Source organism: Pelodiscus sinensis, chromosome 5, assembly GCF_049634645.1.
Source record: "Pelodiscus sinensis isolate JC-2024 chromosome 5, ASM4963464v1, whole genome shotgun sequence".
NCBI lineage: Eukaryota > Metazoa > Chordata > Testudines > Trionychidae > Pelodiscus > Pelodiscus sinensis.
The window spans coordinates 114,990,027-115,006,181 of NC_134715.1; the positions used below are offsets into that span (position 1 = coordinate 114,990,027).

At 37.9% G+C, this 16,155-nt stretch overlaps 1 long non-coding RNA gene across 3 annotated transcripts in view; it reads left to right on the plus strand.

The window, feature by feature from the left end:
- Positions 1-624: 624 nt before the first annotated feature.
- LOC106732363 (uncharacterized) overlaps positions 625-16,155 on the plus strand; it is a 77,042-nt gene continuing 61,511 nt past the window's right edge. For all 3 annotated transcript variants that reach the window (XR_012904400.1, XR_012904402.1, XR_012904401.1), the window contains exons 1-2: positions 625-697; positions 2,994-3,122. This is a non-coding gene — a long non-coding RNA (uncharacterized LOC106732363). The remainder of the gene's footprint in view (positions 698-2,993; positions 3,123-16,155) is intronic.

Consider the following 16,155-nt stretch of genomic DNA (forward strand, 5'->3'; position numbering starts at 1 on the left):
AGGTTAACTCAGGCTTTCTGATGGTTTTTCCCACTGTAAACATGGTAGAGGTTCCACAATAATGAAAATTCAACTGGAGTATGTGTCTGTGATAGTACAAAGCTGACAACCTCACTGACATAAATTTACCCAACCAAGGTTCCTTATCTGATTCAGTATTAATGGCTATTGTCTGCAGGGATTTTACATAGTCCAAGTGTGAAAGAAAGCTTCCACGTAGGAGGATGCCCAGTGAAGGTTGGTGTTATCACTACCTGTTTTCTAATGGGGAAACATGTCCCTAGGATTAAAGGGGCCTTACTGGCATAATTTAAGCCTCATGAAACCAGTAGTACTATTTTTTTCCTGCAGACATATGCCTCTGCTGTGGAAGATCTCAATTTAAAAGAGGATTCTGAACATAGCCACCAGCTGGGGAAACCCTGATTACATGATCCAGTGTTGCTGAACTGCCAAAGGGTGGGTAAGAGGGGCTAGTTAGGTCCCAGACCAACACAGTGAATTCATACAGATAATCTTTGCTGCCGGTAGATCCCAAAGGACGCATGATGTTTTGTGCTCGGAAGTTTGAGCTCTTAGCCATGTGGCACAAACTCCACCCTCAGTTAAACAATTCAAGAGAAACTGCCTGATTCTCAAAGATTTCCTTTCTCTCTTCAGCTTCGCACATCAGGAGGGAGCAGTTACACTGGAAGAGGTAACTGTGAGGTTGTACAGCTATCACAAGGCTTGGCAGAATTTGATTTTTATGTATTACTTCAGCAGACAATATTGATGTTTATTGCAAGCTAATTTTACTGACTTAAATTTTCACAGTTGTAGTAAATTATAGGAGGCAGCTCAGACAATTATTTAATAGTAAATGTTGATATCCAAAGAGTTAAAGCTTTATAACCATTAACACACAAATTGTAAACATCACATGTCAAACATACAGAGGAAATGTTCTAAAATCAGACTCATAAAAATTCTCAAGCAGCATTTTTCTTATTTTGCCCATCTTGAAAATTAGATTACTATTGATGGAAATATTCTTTCATCAGGCACATGTGGTGGAATTGATGTTTATCAACATTTACTAATAAAAAATGAATCCTTTCAAGCCTAGATATAACATAGCTGAAAGCAGATGGTATGCTAAGTATATAGGAAATGTTTTATTTTTCTATAAAGTGAGTCCTTCCATTGACAGTTAATTAGGAGTATCATAGCATGAGATGTAGTTACCGGTGGAAAGTGCTTTGATAAGCAAGACTAATTCTGCTACAGTATAAAATTAAACAAAGATAGTGGGGTTCTATAGCCAACCTGTACATTTAAAAGAACTTCTAAATTAATACCATAACAAAACAGATATGTCTGCAATTTCTTCTGATCTGACTGCATCAAATATGTAGGATGTCTGACTTAGAATGCAGTAAGTATAACGTCTGTGGTGGGTTGGGGTGGGTTAAACCAGAATGGAAATTCACTGCATTGGCCTCTTGCAGTTTTGCACCATGTGCCATTAATTTCCTCTAATTCTGTTTGAATGGCTCACTTCTTTGTGAAAAGCAAAAATCCCTCTGAATGACTTCAAGGAAGAAAACACTTTTATTTTTTCATAGATCCTGTGTTAAAGGGTCTTTTGCTGCAAGCTTTCTGTATAAGGAATTTGCTCTAACTTTGGTGAGAGCTTCTTGTAGAGGGTTTCCAGGACTTGACCCAAAATTCAGGGATACACCTGTGCTATCACTAATATTCGTATGATCAGCCCACAAAGTACATGACAGACGATATTGCTAAGAAACGGCAATACTGTCTTTAATATGTGTGTTACACAACTGAGCAGTGGGTATTATTCATCCATCTCTGTGCCTACTTGGCAGAGGATAGGATTACTACAACCCCCACCAATAGTAGTTCAGCCTTCAGCTAAAGCTGGGGTGACTAAGGTGTTAGCTCTAGAATTTTGAGTTTCAGTTCCTAGTGGTGACCAACATGACATGAAGGAAGGATGGTTCAATGGTTAGGGCACAAGCCTATGATTTGGGAGAACTTATTCAGCTACAGATTTCTTACACAGCCATTTTGCCTTTTGTGCCTCAGTCTCCCCTGTGCAAGACGGAGATAATAGCATGGCCTTCCTCCCAGGGATGAGATAAAGATAAACTCTAAAGATTGTGAGGTGCTGAGATAGTATTGTAATGGGAAGGAGGAAGCAAATAAGTACCATACCTATGGTCTATATGGATTAATGTAAATCTCATAGAATGGTCTCCTGCATGTTTACTTCTAATGTTTCTCAAACATCCTCAGCTTGCCTCAATTGTGCAGTATTGAGAATAGTTAGAAATTTAAAGTGCTGACTGGCAAGCCCTGCATACTGGGAGGGTGGAGGGAACTCAACCACTTTCACTGCAAAATATTATATAGTTTTAAATTTCTTATCCACTGGAAAAAAATTAGTACTGACTTTCATTTTAAGGCAAGGCCACAATCACAAAAATTTGTCTCCTAAAACAACCTCAAAACTACCGGTATTCTTATTCAAACAATAACACAGTGGTCAGAAGTGTAGAGGGGGAAAAAGAAACAAGTAATAAATATTATAATATGCATAAAAATGAGCAGAAAAATGTTATCTATACGATTATAAAAGGAGAAGTGTCCATTGATGTGTGTCACAGAGAACATTTGAGAATACACTGGAAGATCTGAGAAGGCCAGGTCTGGGGTGGTTTCTCTAGTGGCCTAATGGATAAGGCATCAGTTTCCAGAGCTTGGAGTAGTGGGTTTGGGTCCTGGCCCTAGGCAGCTAACTCCAGCTGAGGGTGGGGAGGTGGGTTACCAGCTTCTCTAAGTCAGTGGTGAGCAGCTGGGACTGGAGCTGCTTGCAGTGAGCAGAGCCGTGACTGGCCTAGGTGATTATGTTAATCTACTCTAAACTGTACATTATTATTTGAAACCAATTACAATCTTTCTGAACCTAATATGTTTATTTTATAAATTAGCTTTGAAGCATGAGGACTGCTTCCTCCATTCTCCCTTCCAGGGGTATACTGGCCCAACAGGAGCAGAAATGACCATGGGAATGCCTCCTGAGCCATCCTAGGAAGCATCCTGAACCATCCAACACACAGGTGCGTTCAGGGAGGGAGTCAACCTGAGTCAACAGTCCATGCCTGGCTTGTGCAGTAGATGGTGCTTTTCTACACCACACCCAAGTCAGGGCTGTGATTAGTAGGTGTTGAGAGCTAATGTTGAGAACAGGTAATGGAAGCCATTTTCAGTGGGCAGAAAGGAATATTATTGAGTCTACATAGCCCAGTAACTATGCTATATATTCTTGAGAGCCATATACTGGCTCCCTAGCTAATTATTTACACACACACACACACACACACACACACACACACACACACACACACACACGGCACTCCAGGAATCATCAGATCTAAAGAAAACAAGATCTGAAATCCTACACACACAAAAAGGAGGGTTAAGTTCTCAAAACTCTGATCACAGGATCTTCTAAACTAGATCCAAGAAGCTAGTCCATATCCAAGTTGACTAGCCAAACAAATGCTTCCATTTGAAAAAAAATGTCAAATAACAATGAAGATGTAAATGTAACATCTCACGGACACCATAAACAAGAATTAACAAAGCACCAAAATCTGAAACATCCTGCTTTTACAACAAAAACTTAATTGATCTGTCAGGAAATTAATTTTAGCCCCAGACTGTCTATTACATTGCTGTCAAGTTAATCTGAGGACCAAAGTCCAGATTTTAAAAGGTATTTAGGTGCCTAACTCCTATTGATTTCATTTAGTTAGGTGTTTAAGTACCTTTAAAGATGAGTCAGATCCCAATACATATCACATGTCATTCAACCTATGACATCAAGGATACATGTCAGAAGAAGAATTTAACCTAAAGTGTCCTCCTTTATCATGAAGGAAGATTAGAATATTATTTGCATCCATTGGTGTGACTAACAATTCCTTTGTATTTGAAGCAAATAAATGTATATTTAAGAGCAAGCCTTGCTTGCAAGCAGAGAGGACTCTATAGCAAAACATAGGAGCAGAGTCAGTTTGCAATCTAAAGTATGCTGGGGTAAGTTGTACCTCTCTGTATTAGGGAACAGCCTGCTTTGTCTCTATCTGTTGTAGGTTATCATTCCAAATTCTAAGAAATGGTGTTATGTTGCAGAATCTTTCTTTGATAGAACCCAAAGCAGTCTCATGGCTTTGACCCAAAGCATCTGCAGAATTTCAGCACAAAAGCAAGGACAAATATGCTTCCAACCAGAACTCTCAAATTTTCTTTCTACTACAGTACATTATTATTGCCAGAACAGATTAGATCTCATAACAGAACTTTGCAAATATAAGTAAATCCAAAAATTGCTTTCTCCATGGGTTTAACAAGAATACATTTTTCACTGTGACAGCAGAACAACTGGGGGGTGGGGGAGGGGGGGAAGAGAGGGAAAGAGGCTTGTCACAGGTTTAAATGCCCTGTTTGGTTTCACACTAAACAATTCCCTGAATAAATATTCCTTGACAGTATAAAACCTGCATTCCTGCTGCAGCTTTATTTGGGCAGATTTTAAATGTTCAGATAAAAGGCCCTTCCACCCTCCTGCAGGTTACAAGCAATCTTTTCTCAAACCAAAGGGAACTGTGTGTGTCCTATGGTGGAAGAATCTGGCCCTGAGTGATATAAAATGTAAGCAATGGAATGGAAATGTCAGTTTGAGATACTGTCCAGCACTGTGCATGACTTTGCAAACTCCCTCAAGTTAGCACAGCTCTTACAGTAATGGTGGGAAAAGTTCAAAACATTCTGTTGTGATGACCTAGCAGTACAGAGGTTTGACTCAATTTTGGGGAACTGTGGAATTAGGTCCTGTGATCCTGCTTAGTTCCCATCCAAGAGACTGGATTAGATTAGCAACTGGATATCTGCTTCCCTCCTTCTCCATAGTGGAAGAAAGTTGCACGATCCCCCATTGTCTTCCTTCTTCCCTGTTCAGCTGTGCTAGCAATTGCATTCCCATCCCTGCTCACTCACTTGCCAGCCGCCTGCATTGGGGCAGACATGGCCCATTGCAGCTCCATTCCCCTTGCACTATGCCATGCCACTGGGCAGGACTGTACGCACACATACATCCTTAACCCCTGCATATCAGTATTGCCATGGTCATGATGAGGCCAGAACAGTGTTGCCATCCATGAGCAGGTATGTTGATAACGTACTGCCACTGCTGGTTTTGGGTGAAGGTTTGAAATCAGCAAATCCCTTTTGTGTTGAATTCTTTAAATATCCTGAGCCTGATTCTGGCCAGAGTAACTGAGTAATAATTCTACTGAAGAGTTTGACTGGTCTCAAACCAATGTAAATTATTGGACAGTGAGGCCCTTCTGGCTGTACTGCATCTCTCCACCATGGTTCTTTGTTCAAATAATTTAAATTATTAAATGAAAAACAACATCCGTCTTTGTTCATCCTACCTCAGGAGGCCTTTATTCAGACAATTTAATAGAGCAGTTCATTAGAGAGTAAACAACTGCTTTTTATAGCTAATATTTTAAAAATCAAAATACATTTGAAATTATCAGAATACTTTTATATAGAACGAGGTGGAATGGAACCATAGACATACAGAAACTGAAATGGACACATTACAGACAAAGTTCTAATTTTAATTTCCAGTGTATATCTGGAGTAAATTCACTGAAATTAGAGGAGAATTTGGCCCTGAACATGTTAGGAAAGGCTGAGTGGAGGCTTGCAGTAATGTTTTATATAATTGATTACTTATTGTGGGTGCACATATAGTGATCTTTTTTAGCTTGTATAACTATATAGAAAATTGCTGTTTTTGTGTATTCCTTACTCAGTATAAGGACCATAAGCTTGGAGGATAGGATAGGAAACAATTACATTTCCTCCAAATCATCTATATATGTCACCTACCATTGCTTAGGTAAAATCTGAATCTACAGTTACTAATATTCTCTTTTTATGTTACATGATAACCAATTGTTTTGAAGCTTCATTTTGGGAAACCTCCTAACTAATCAGTATACCTCTGTCTTCCTCCCCCCTCCCTCACCACTATGCTTCAGTTCCTGGAATTCTCATTTTAAAGCCACCTCTTGCACAGTTAGATAGGTATTTTTCTAGTACGGTCTGGTTAGTAAACATTCTTTTTTGAGATGTTAAAAACATATATGTGGATATATATATATATATATATATATATATATATATATATACACACACCCCACATCAGTCACCCCTTCTCAAGTGTTCTGCATGCAGCTCTGCTGGCAACATTTCCTCTCTCCCTATTTGCATGCTTGTCAATTACTATTATTGGGTCTGATTCTCTACCCAATTGGTTTGCATCTACAGTAAGGAAGCTTTTTTGAACTGTGCAACTTTTTGTTAACACCAAAATATGATATTTCCTTTAGACCTCAGCCATCAACTGGAGGTGTGATTCAGCCAAAGATCTAAACTAGCCTTAAACCTCAGTCCATAAATATGCTGAATCAAGGATAAATATGCTGAACCAAGGAGTCTGATCCAGCTAAGCCCAAAGTATGTGTCAAACTTTAAGTATCTGAGTAGTTCCATTAACAAGTTCAACAGTGTGAGGTGGAGATTTTCATATTCTCCTTAAAGTTTTAGGAAACATAAGGGGAACTTGTGCTCCTAAATGCCATAGGCACTTTTAGAAATCTCTCCTTTACTGCCTTACTGGATCAATGCAGAGTGCTTGGTCTCTACAAAGCTGCAGTCCTGAGAGACCACAAGGTACGAGACAATGCACTACAACTCCAGGCTTGATTCTCTCCTGACAACAAGCAGGAAGAATTAAAGTTGCATGTTCAACACCATCTGTGGTGTTTCCTGACTTTTGAGCCCTTTACCATGTAGGCATCAGAGCAACGAACTCAGTCTCCCACCTGCACTTACACACACTATGCTTCCTTGTGAGTTTTGACAGAAAAAGGGTGGGTTCACACCTTAACTTACTAAATTTTAGAAACTGGCATGTTACTGTTACGAGGTTGTTACTAAAGAAGGTACCAGTGAAGAATGTCACAAGGTTCACTTCGTTATCTTAAAACATGAAATTGTGTTGATCTTTTTGAACATTCCTTGTTCTGAAGGTAACAGGAATGCTTTAGCTCAAGATTTATTTTTAATGGGTTTTATGTAAAATTCCTTATTGGTCCAATTTTCTACAGCAGCATATTTGTCAAAGTATGTTTGAGTGTCAATACGAGCAAAGTATGTCCATTGAGGGCCTGATCTAATTCCTGCTGAAGTCCATGGAAAATGTCCCTCCGAGTTCAGTGAAGTTTGGTTCAGACTCTCAAGAAGAAGAGGCTTTGCCTTAAAAATTGTATGCAATCATGTAATCCAAATCTGTTATAATAAATTCCCATAAGTGGGCAGAATTAAGGTTACACTAGCCATGTTAATGCTAATGTATGAATTTTTCAGTGCTTCATTTTACAACCTTCAAAGTTTTTAATGTTAATTTCATTATATTAATGATAAGAGCTTCTCAAAATTATATTTTTTCAAAAATGTGGTCATATTTTTTCATCAGCTCTGATTATCATTATAGAAGTCTGCATGCTTTTCTGCCTTGGCAATTTTTTAATATGATGAGTTGAATTTTGGGGTAGGAGAGTTGTATAGCTAAAAGTTAATAGGGAATAAACATATGAATACAATAAGTTACATTAAAAAATCAACATTTATCTCTATATACCACATAATTGTAATAATTATTTCCCCTTTTATAGTGCAAAATTATAGCAGCTAAGTTTTAATTGTAAACACTGTGTTCTGCAAATAAATTTGAAAATATTCAAACAGATGTTTTCATTTAATCTTACACCCTCTCTTTTCTGCCTTAATTTATCTAATAATTTGACTTGATCTTTCCTCTGCCTGCAAATATGGTTAACAGAAACCAAAATGTCTATTTTACATGTTCCTTTCTTTAAACCCTTAATTAGGCTTGTTTAATAAAAGCAAAATTTTAATAGTTGACTATATTTTTTTAATTTCACTTCTGCTGATAATAGCGGATAAAATTAAACACATTTATTTACAAAAAAGGTATAAATGACACACCAGTGTCTCTTTAAAAATGCAGCTCCATCAATCAGAACTGATTACAAATTCATCACCTTGAATCAATTTTTGTTCACAAGTTCAAAAGGAATATGTGCTTGAGGCACTAGAAATATTTATTATACATGTGGATATTATTAAAAGTTTATTGAAATCCTTTACCAATGAGAATTGTTTCTGTTTTGGTTTGGAACACATCTCATATTAACATTAAAAAGCTGGTGCCTTTATTGTCTAGAAACTAAATTGCACCTTAACATTGAATTTGAAGACAATTGATCCTTGCTAGAAATATTAACATACTTGTACATGTACTCAGTCAATTAAAATGTGTACTAGTTTAGTAAAATATGTATCTCTGTATATTTTCTTATACAAATTCCCTATAATCATGATAGTTTTCAAAAAAAATTCCTTTGATAGACAAATGAATACTAACACACTTTTCCTTCTAACAAAATAGAGGCAGAAAATGACAATTTAAGTTCATGGCAATACTGGTGCAAGACTACATCTGGAATCAATAGTTGTCTTCAGAATTTTGACCACATCTTTCAGAAAGTGGTAAATTCTGCCAAATGGTCACATCTTGTTGGCTGCTTAAACACAATAGAGAAAATCATGAGCTTGCTTAAAATAAATGGAATTTAACGATACTCTGATGCAAATAAGAACATTCCACTTTATTCATAGCCCATTGAGCTAGCTTGCCTTTAGTATAATGTTTTGTATTATATTTTGCTTTGAATATGTTCAGCAGCAAATGCAAGGAATCTACAGACAGGCTTGTATTGTGTAAGACATAAACTTTAGCAAGTTAGCATAAAGTTTGAAGCCTATGGACTCTGAACAGATTAACTTTGAACAGATATACGGCCCAACAGAAAACCAGAGGAATTGCAGAACTGAAAATAAAAGGCGTTCCTATAGTGTGAGTGTTGCAATGTTGTGCACTAGAATTCCCAAATGTATAATAATTTGAATAATTCTGGGCCTGTTCTTGGGACAAGAATCTGTTAACTCTCAAATTGGGCATTTTTAAGTAATCAATATAATTCATACATAATCTATAGATCGGCTACAGATGTGCAAACAATACTCTGCAGCAAGAATATTCCACGGTATTTCTAACTGCATTTTTATTAGTGATACTAATGGGCAGTAGATCTATTGATGCTTCAAGAAAGACTTGCTGCTTTCTTTGAAATTGGGCAGTGCATTGTCAGGAGTTAACACATTTTTGCTTTTCTGCCTAATTAGATGTTGAACTGAATGAATTAAACACTTGGAAGGATTTCCACTTTTAGAGGGAGAAGTTTGGGGTGGGGAAAGATCAGCTGTTGGAATCAAGCTGACAATCAAATGTGACGTTTTAATTGGTGAGAAACATGACTCACCAACGCTATAGGCATGGATTATGTAAGTTTATCAAAAGAGAAAGGGAACACAGAGTAGTTTTCACTGCTTGCCATGTAACACTTATGTTATAAAAGGGAACCTAGATATCATGCAGGCTTACAGGTTTTGTGAGTGTGTGTGTGTGTGTATAATCCTCAGAAATACCTTTAATAAAGAAGGATGTCTAATGGTAAAAAATGAACATCATTAGGGTTTCTGTGTTTATCTGTAGCATTCTAGAATGTCACCTGTAAATGTGTTTTATTTCAGTTGACTAGTAGTGCAGAACACATATGTAGGATTAATCAGTCTAATGGTTTGAAGTCACACAACAGTTATATCTATTAATCTAAAAGTGTCAATATTCAAGAATTCAAGTAATTCTAGTTTTATATAAACTAAATTATCTTTTCAACTAGGAAGTAAAATTGGCATAAAAATAGCTTGTTTCATGCCATTGTTTCAAAGAAACTTCAAACCAGAAAATCAGACATGTGCATATAATTACTTTTGATATGTGATCTTAAAGATCTGTTGAGGACGTTGGTGCTGTTCTCATGGCATGAAGCAGCCTTACATCCAGTTTAACTGGCCCTGGATAGGTAGATGGGTAGAATCTTTCCATTATGTAAGGCCACTATATTAGTTTCTACTCTATACCTCTAGGGAAAAAGAGTGTATGGGATTGATGCCAAAGAAATCGTTCGATTGCAGGATGCCAGAATTACCCCGGTGGGGGGGAGGGGAAGACACATTAACAGTTGGCTTAACATAGAAGAGCCTGTAGGTTGTGCTGTTTTATGTTGTAGGCTGGACAGCAACCAACATCCTCAGTACTGGGAAAATGCAGAGAGAACTTAAAATCAGTCTTCCTGTGAGCTCAGCCAGCTCCATGATTTTGGGGTAAAGAGAATTTTTAAAGGGTTTAATCTATTTAAGAACTTTGGGTCTGATCCAAGAAGAAAAAGCCTGTCCAAACAGGGGCGGCAGGCTTGCAAAAATGTTGGTGATGCCCAGAACTGCATCGCTCTCCCACTCAAACTCTCCCTCCCCCACCTGCCAAAGGCTCTGAGAGGAAGTTTGGATGCTGGGTGCAGACTCTGGGCTGGGGTAGGAGATGGGGAGGAGCAGGAGGGAGATAAGCTCTGGGAGGAAGTTTGGGGACAGAAGGAGTGAAGTATGGGGCTCAGGGGGCTTGAATTAGGAGTTTTCAGTAGTACAGAGGCCTTGTATATATACTCCTATGCATAGGTGAAATTCACCCTTGCACAGTAATCATCTTCAGTACAAGTTGCACCTCCATTAATCATGGTCTGGCATGACTACGGATGTTCCTGGATGAGAGAACCCCAGAGCAGGAGGGCCAGCAGCTAGGAGCCCAGCAAGTCTGGAAGTGGCGGTGCCAGGGCAGCCCAGGGGGTGGCTAAGTACTATCAGGGCAGCAGGAACAGGACCATGGCTGCCCAGAGGAAACCTGGCCAGAGCTGTGTCAGCCCAGGTGGCAGCTGGGCCATAATATCCTGGGTGGTGGTGGTAGCGGTGCTGCAGCAGCTCACGTGTCAGCTGCAGTAGCATGATTGGGGAAGGAAACAAACATTTAAGCCACTAGGAGGTCTTCTTCAGTTTTATAGTCATAGCCATAGCATTAATGGCAGACATAACGTTCTTTGATTCAAAATGTAACTTCCATAGCTTTTAGCCATTGCAGTCCAGCATCCTTTTAATTTCTATAATTGGGTGTATACTAGATAATATTTTTCACTGAATTATTTAAAAAAATATTTCCATTATTTCCCTAATAAGGGTATGTCTACACTACCCTCCTATTTCTAAATAGGAGGGTAATGTAGGCATACCGCACTTGCAAATGAAGCCCGGGATTTGAATTTCCCGGGCTTCATTTGCATAAGCCGGGCTCCGCCATTTTTAAATCCCGGCTGGTTGGAACCCCGTGCCGCGCAGCTACACGCGGCATGAACTAGGTAGTTCGAACTAGGCTTCCTAGTTCGAACTACCGTTACTCCTCATTCCACGAGGAGTAATGGTAGTTCGAACTAGGAAGCCTAGTTCGAACTACCTAGTTCGTGCCACGTGTAGCTGCGCGGCACGGGGTTCCAACCAGCCGGGATTTAAAAATGGCAGCGCCCGGCTTATGCAAATGAAGCCCGGGAAATTCAAATCCCGGGCTTCATTTGCAAGTGTGGTATGCCTACATTACCCTCCTATTTCGAAATAGGAGGGTAGTGTTGACATACCCTATGTTACTTAACAAGTAGTATTCTTCCAAATAGAGAGGGAACTGAACATTTCAAAGTAGCACAAAAATAAATTATTTGATAAATAAAAGTTAAATAAAGAAGGCTATAAACATCTCCACCCACAACAAAACAATTATATATCTTGATGGCCATAAAAGACCTCTTTCCCTTATGGAAATTACCATGTTAACACACATAAAAAGTGTACAAAGTAATTGGTATCATATATAGACTGTTTATGGGTATGTCTACACTACCCTGCTAATTCGAACTAGCGGGGGTAATGTAGTCATCCGCAGTCGCAAATGAAGCCTGGGATTTGAATTTCCTGGGCTTCATTTGCATGAAGCCGACCGGCGCCATTTTTAAATGCCGGCTAGTTCGAACCCTGTGCCGCTGTATACTCTGAATGGATTACTAGATTTCAGTGTCATTTTCAATGTCTTGGAATTGAGCAATCCGCCTGAAAAATAGAAAAAAGTGTAAATAATACACCTACTTGCATCTAAAATGCATATTTACATAGTATACAGCAAATTACTCCAGAAAAGACTGATTGCACTTCCTGGCAACCCTTTTAATTGTATTCCTTCTTCATGTGTCATTAAAAATACTGTCTATATAGGGTAAAAAGTTGAAAAAATAATATCTTATTTTTATCACCATTGGTTTAGATCCATATGCTTACTTCTGCGCACTCATTCATTGTCATATAACTAAAGAAACATAAAAGATTTGTTTTAAAATATAGGTAAGATTATGATATGCTTACTCAAGTTCAGTATTATCTTAACTAGGCCCATGGGCTGTGTCTAGACTGGCAAGTTTTTCCACAAAATCAGATGATTTTGCGGAAAAACTTGCCAGCTGTCTACACTGGCCGTTTGAATTTCCGCAAGAACACTGACGATCTCATGTAAGATCGTCAGTGTTCTTGCGGAAATACTGTGCTGCTCCCATTCGGGCAAAAGCCCTCTTGCGCAAATCATTTGCGCAATAGGGCCAATGTAAACAGCACAGTAATGTTTTCCGCAAAAAAGCCCCGATCGCGAAAATGGCGATCGGGGCTTTTTTGCGGAAAACCGCGTCTAGATTGGCCATGGACACTTTTCTGCAAAAAGTGCTTTTGCGGAAATGCGTCCTGCCAATCTAGACGCGATTTTCCGAAAATGCTTTTAACGGAAAATTTTTCCGTTAAAAGCATTTTCCGAAAATCATGCCAGTGTAGACGTAGCCATGGAGTTCCGTTACTGGGAGAGTGTGATAATCTATTTATGGATCACTCAGGAGCTTAAGGAAGCAAGTATGAATGGACATGTGTTTACATAAAAGGTGTAGTTAGATTTATGTAATTAGATTGATCTCTGCATATCATATGGACATACTGTATTGGGAAAAATTGCATTTGCTTAACTTCAGTGAGGCTATGCACATGATTAAGTCTAGTAGAGTTTAGGCCCATTACACAAAGATGCATCGGGGTAAACACTCTTTAATACATTTTATAGTATTAAGGGACAGAAAAGGATCAAAGTAAAAAATTGGGGGAAAGAGTAATAAATGAATCATTCTTTTTTCATGTTTCTACTAGCTGTCTTAACTGCTATCAGCTGAGTTCAAAGTATTACAAAGTTCCCACATTTCCTCCTGTGGCATTCTTTTTCTTAGATTTCTCATGCACACCCTTTTCTGTGAAACTCTGCTTAGTAAATATTAATTTACCCTCAATTACTAATGACAAGTGAAAGAAACCCTTTGCATTCATCAGCTCCACAGCCCTAGGACATACGTTTGTCCTTCAAAGCGTTCAACCATTCAACAATTAGAACTAATAGTTACTCCAGGCTATAGACTGTGAAACATTCAATGCCTGTTCAATGCTGATTTCTTGGCAGAAGCAATCACGGTGGTCTTACAACCTACTGACTTCATCAGAGAAAGTCAGGAAAAGTGATTTTACAAAGTGGAGAAATTAGACACAGTGTGACTGTTTCAAATGTGAAAGCACTTAAGGATGGGGAAGTATAACCACTAGGCAACTATTAGCTCACTAATAACATTAGCTAGCTATGTTAAAGGCTGTTTATTTTTTGGCCAGGAACATAGCTTTAAAAACTGATTTTTTTTGCAAAATAAAGCTAGAGAACATAGAAATTGCTTAAGAAACACAAGAATAGCTAATATTTATAATTTTTGTGTGTACTGAAAACATTAAGCAATGTTAAATCAGCAGCTTACTTTCCATTATGAGTAGTTACTTTCCCATCTTTAAATGGAGACGTTCCTTCCCCATAAACAGCTGCCATTTTGTGTTCAGGTGAACCCTGCTACAAAGGAAATTCACAGTGTTCTCTGATGGAGATTTTATTTTATACGAAGACTGGGAAAACTAAATAGGGCCAGTCAATGGACATGATAATTCTTTGTGTAGAAATATAAATATCGTGTTTATTTTCCATTGTGTCAATTTTTAAATGAATACACATTTTATTGTAATTATTTGTTGGTAAGTTTGTTATGTGAAGGACATGAGTGAAATCCTGGCTACAGTTAAATCAATGGGAACTGTGTAATCAACTTCAGTGGGACTAGGATTACATATGCACATCACTCATTCATAGAGCTTGCTGGAAGATGTTAACTATTTTCCAGCAAAAGTTTCAATTGAAATTTCAGGGATTTTTTTGAAATTTTCTGTTTGACTGAAAAACTGTATAATTCAACCCAAATACAGTATTTCAGTTTCCCACACCTTTTACTGCCTTCAGTTCTCTCTGTTTTTATACCAGTTTTCTGTTACAAATGATTGAGTGATGATAGTGAAAATGGGAAAACAGAAAAAAACCTCAAATTGAAAGATTTACCCATTTTCTTGTCTTTATTGCAGAAATTTCATTTTTTTCCCTCGTTGATTTTCTACACAAGTTTTCATTTCAATCAAAATGCCACTTTTCATTTATTAAAAGGCAATTTTTTTCTCTCTTGTGCAGAAGGCCCACACAAAATACTTCACTGATGAAGTCCCACTTAAAGCATAGCCCTTCACAGGTTTGAACTTCACATTATGACATCCCTAGAGTTCATGATTAGTGGCTATCATTTAAAACTTTTACATTAAAATGAGAAATGTGCCCAGGAATCCCTGCCTAAGTCTTTGCCATTTCAACAGAATACTTAAAGCTACTATCAGAAATAAAAAAATAAAAATTTCCATTTATGCAGATGATGTATCCCATATGTCAAATTGATAAGCTATTGAAAGACAATAAGGGATTTTTTAATATTGCCCACAGTACTTATGAACTCCTAAGCTTTCTTCAGGACCTTTTACTGTGCTAGGTGCTATACAAACAGCAAAAAGATGGTCCCTGTCTCAAAGACCTTACAATTTAAGTATAAGACGAGAGACAACAGGTGGATAGACAGTTGGAGGAGTGCAAAGGAACAATATTGAACTATGTCTATGTTGGCAGTGGAGATGAAACATGGGACCTCTGGATCATAGTGCATGAGCTTCAAGTGCTTAACCAGTTTTGCAAACTCTCATGATCTTGTCATGAGTCTTATAATTATTGCTTTCATTTAAGCTCCAGTGCCCATAACAAAGTGGCTATGTGATTATTTCAGCCTTCATTCTTAAAGAAAAATAAGTTTCTAGCCCTCCTGGCTGTGGAGAAAGTTTTAAAATGTGACCCAGCACACCCAAAAGGCTCAAAAAGCAAAGAAAAATAGAAAGAACAGCAGAACTGTTATTTTTAACAGCTCGTGATTTTAAAGCCAGCCTCATGATTTTTGAACATTTGGGGCTGGCAATACTGCTTAGCCAAACCCATAGCATCTATCGGTATCCCGGATGCAATCAGAGGGAAGTCAGTTTACTACATGACATATGCATGTCTTATACCAGGAGCCACCATTTATAATATTCCACTTTATATTTAACATCTGAGAGAATTTGACATAAACAGGATTTAAATATGATACCTTGATTTGACAAAATGGAGCTAATATATTTCATGCAATTGCAAGAGTATGTTAGAAACAAAGAAAAAAGTTGTTTTATCCTCACCTAATGTCAATATTGTATTTACATAAGAATTTGAGACAGTTTAAATTTAATTTATTCCCCAGAGAGGAATATGTTAGGAAGTAAGATAACCAGTGCTGGGATTCCCTCTGAGACCTTTTCTACTCGGCTTATCCAGAATACTTCATCCAGTTCTCTGGGATCCAAAACATTCAATTTGACTCTGGATTTCACCCCTCAGTTTCCTTTAATGGGAATACTTAACCTCTTCTTCATATATAGAGAGAGTATATACATACATCACATTTGCTATACATT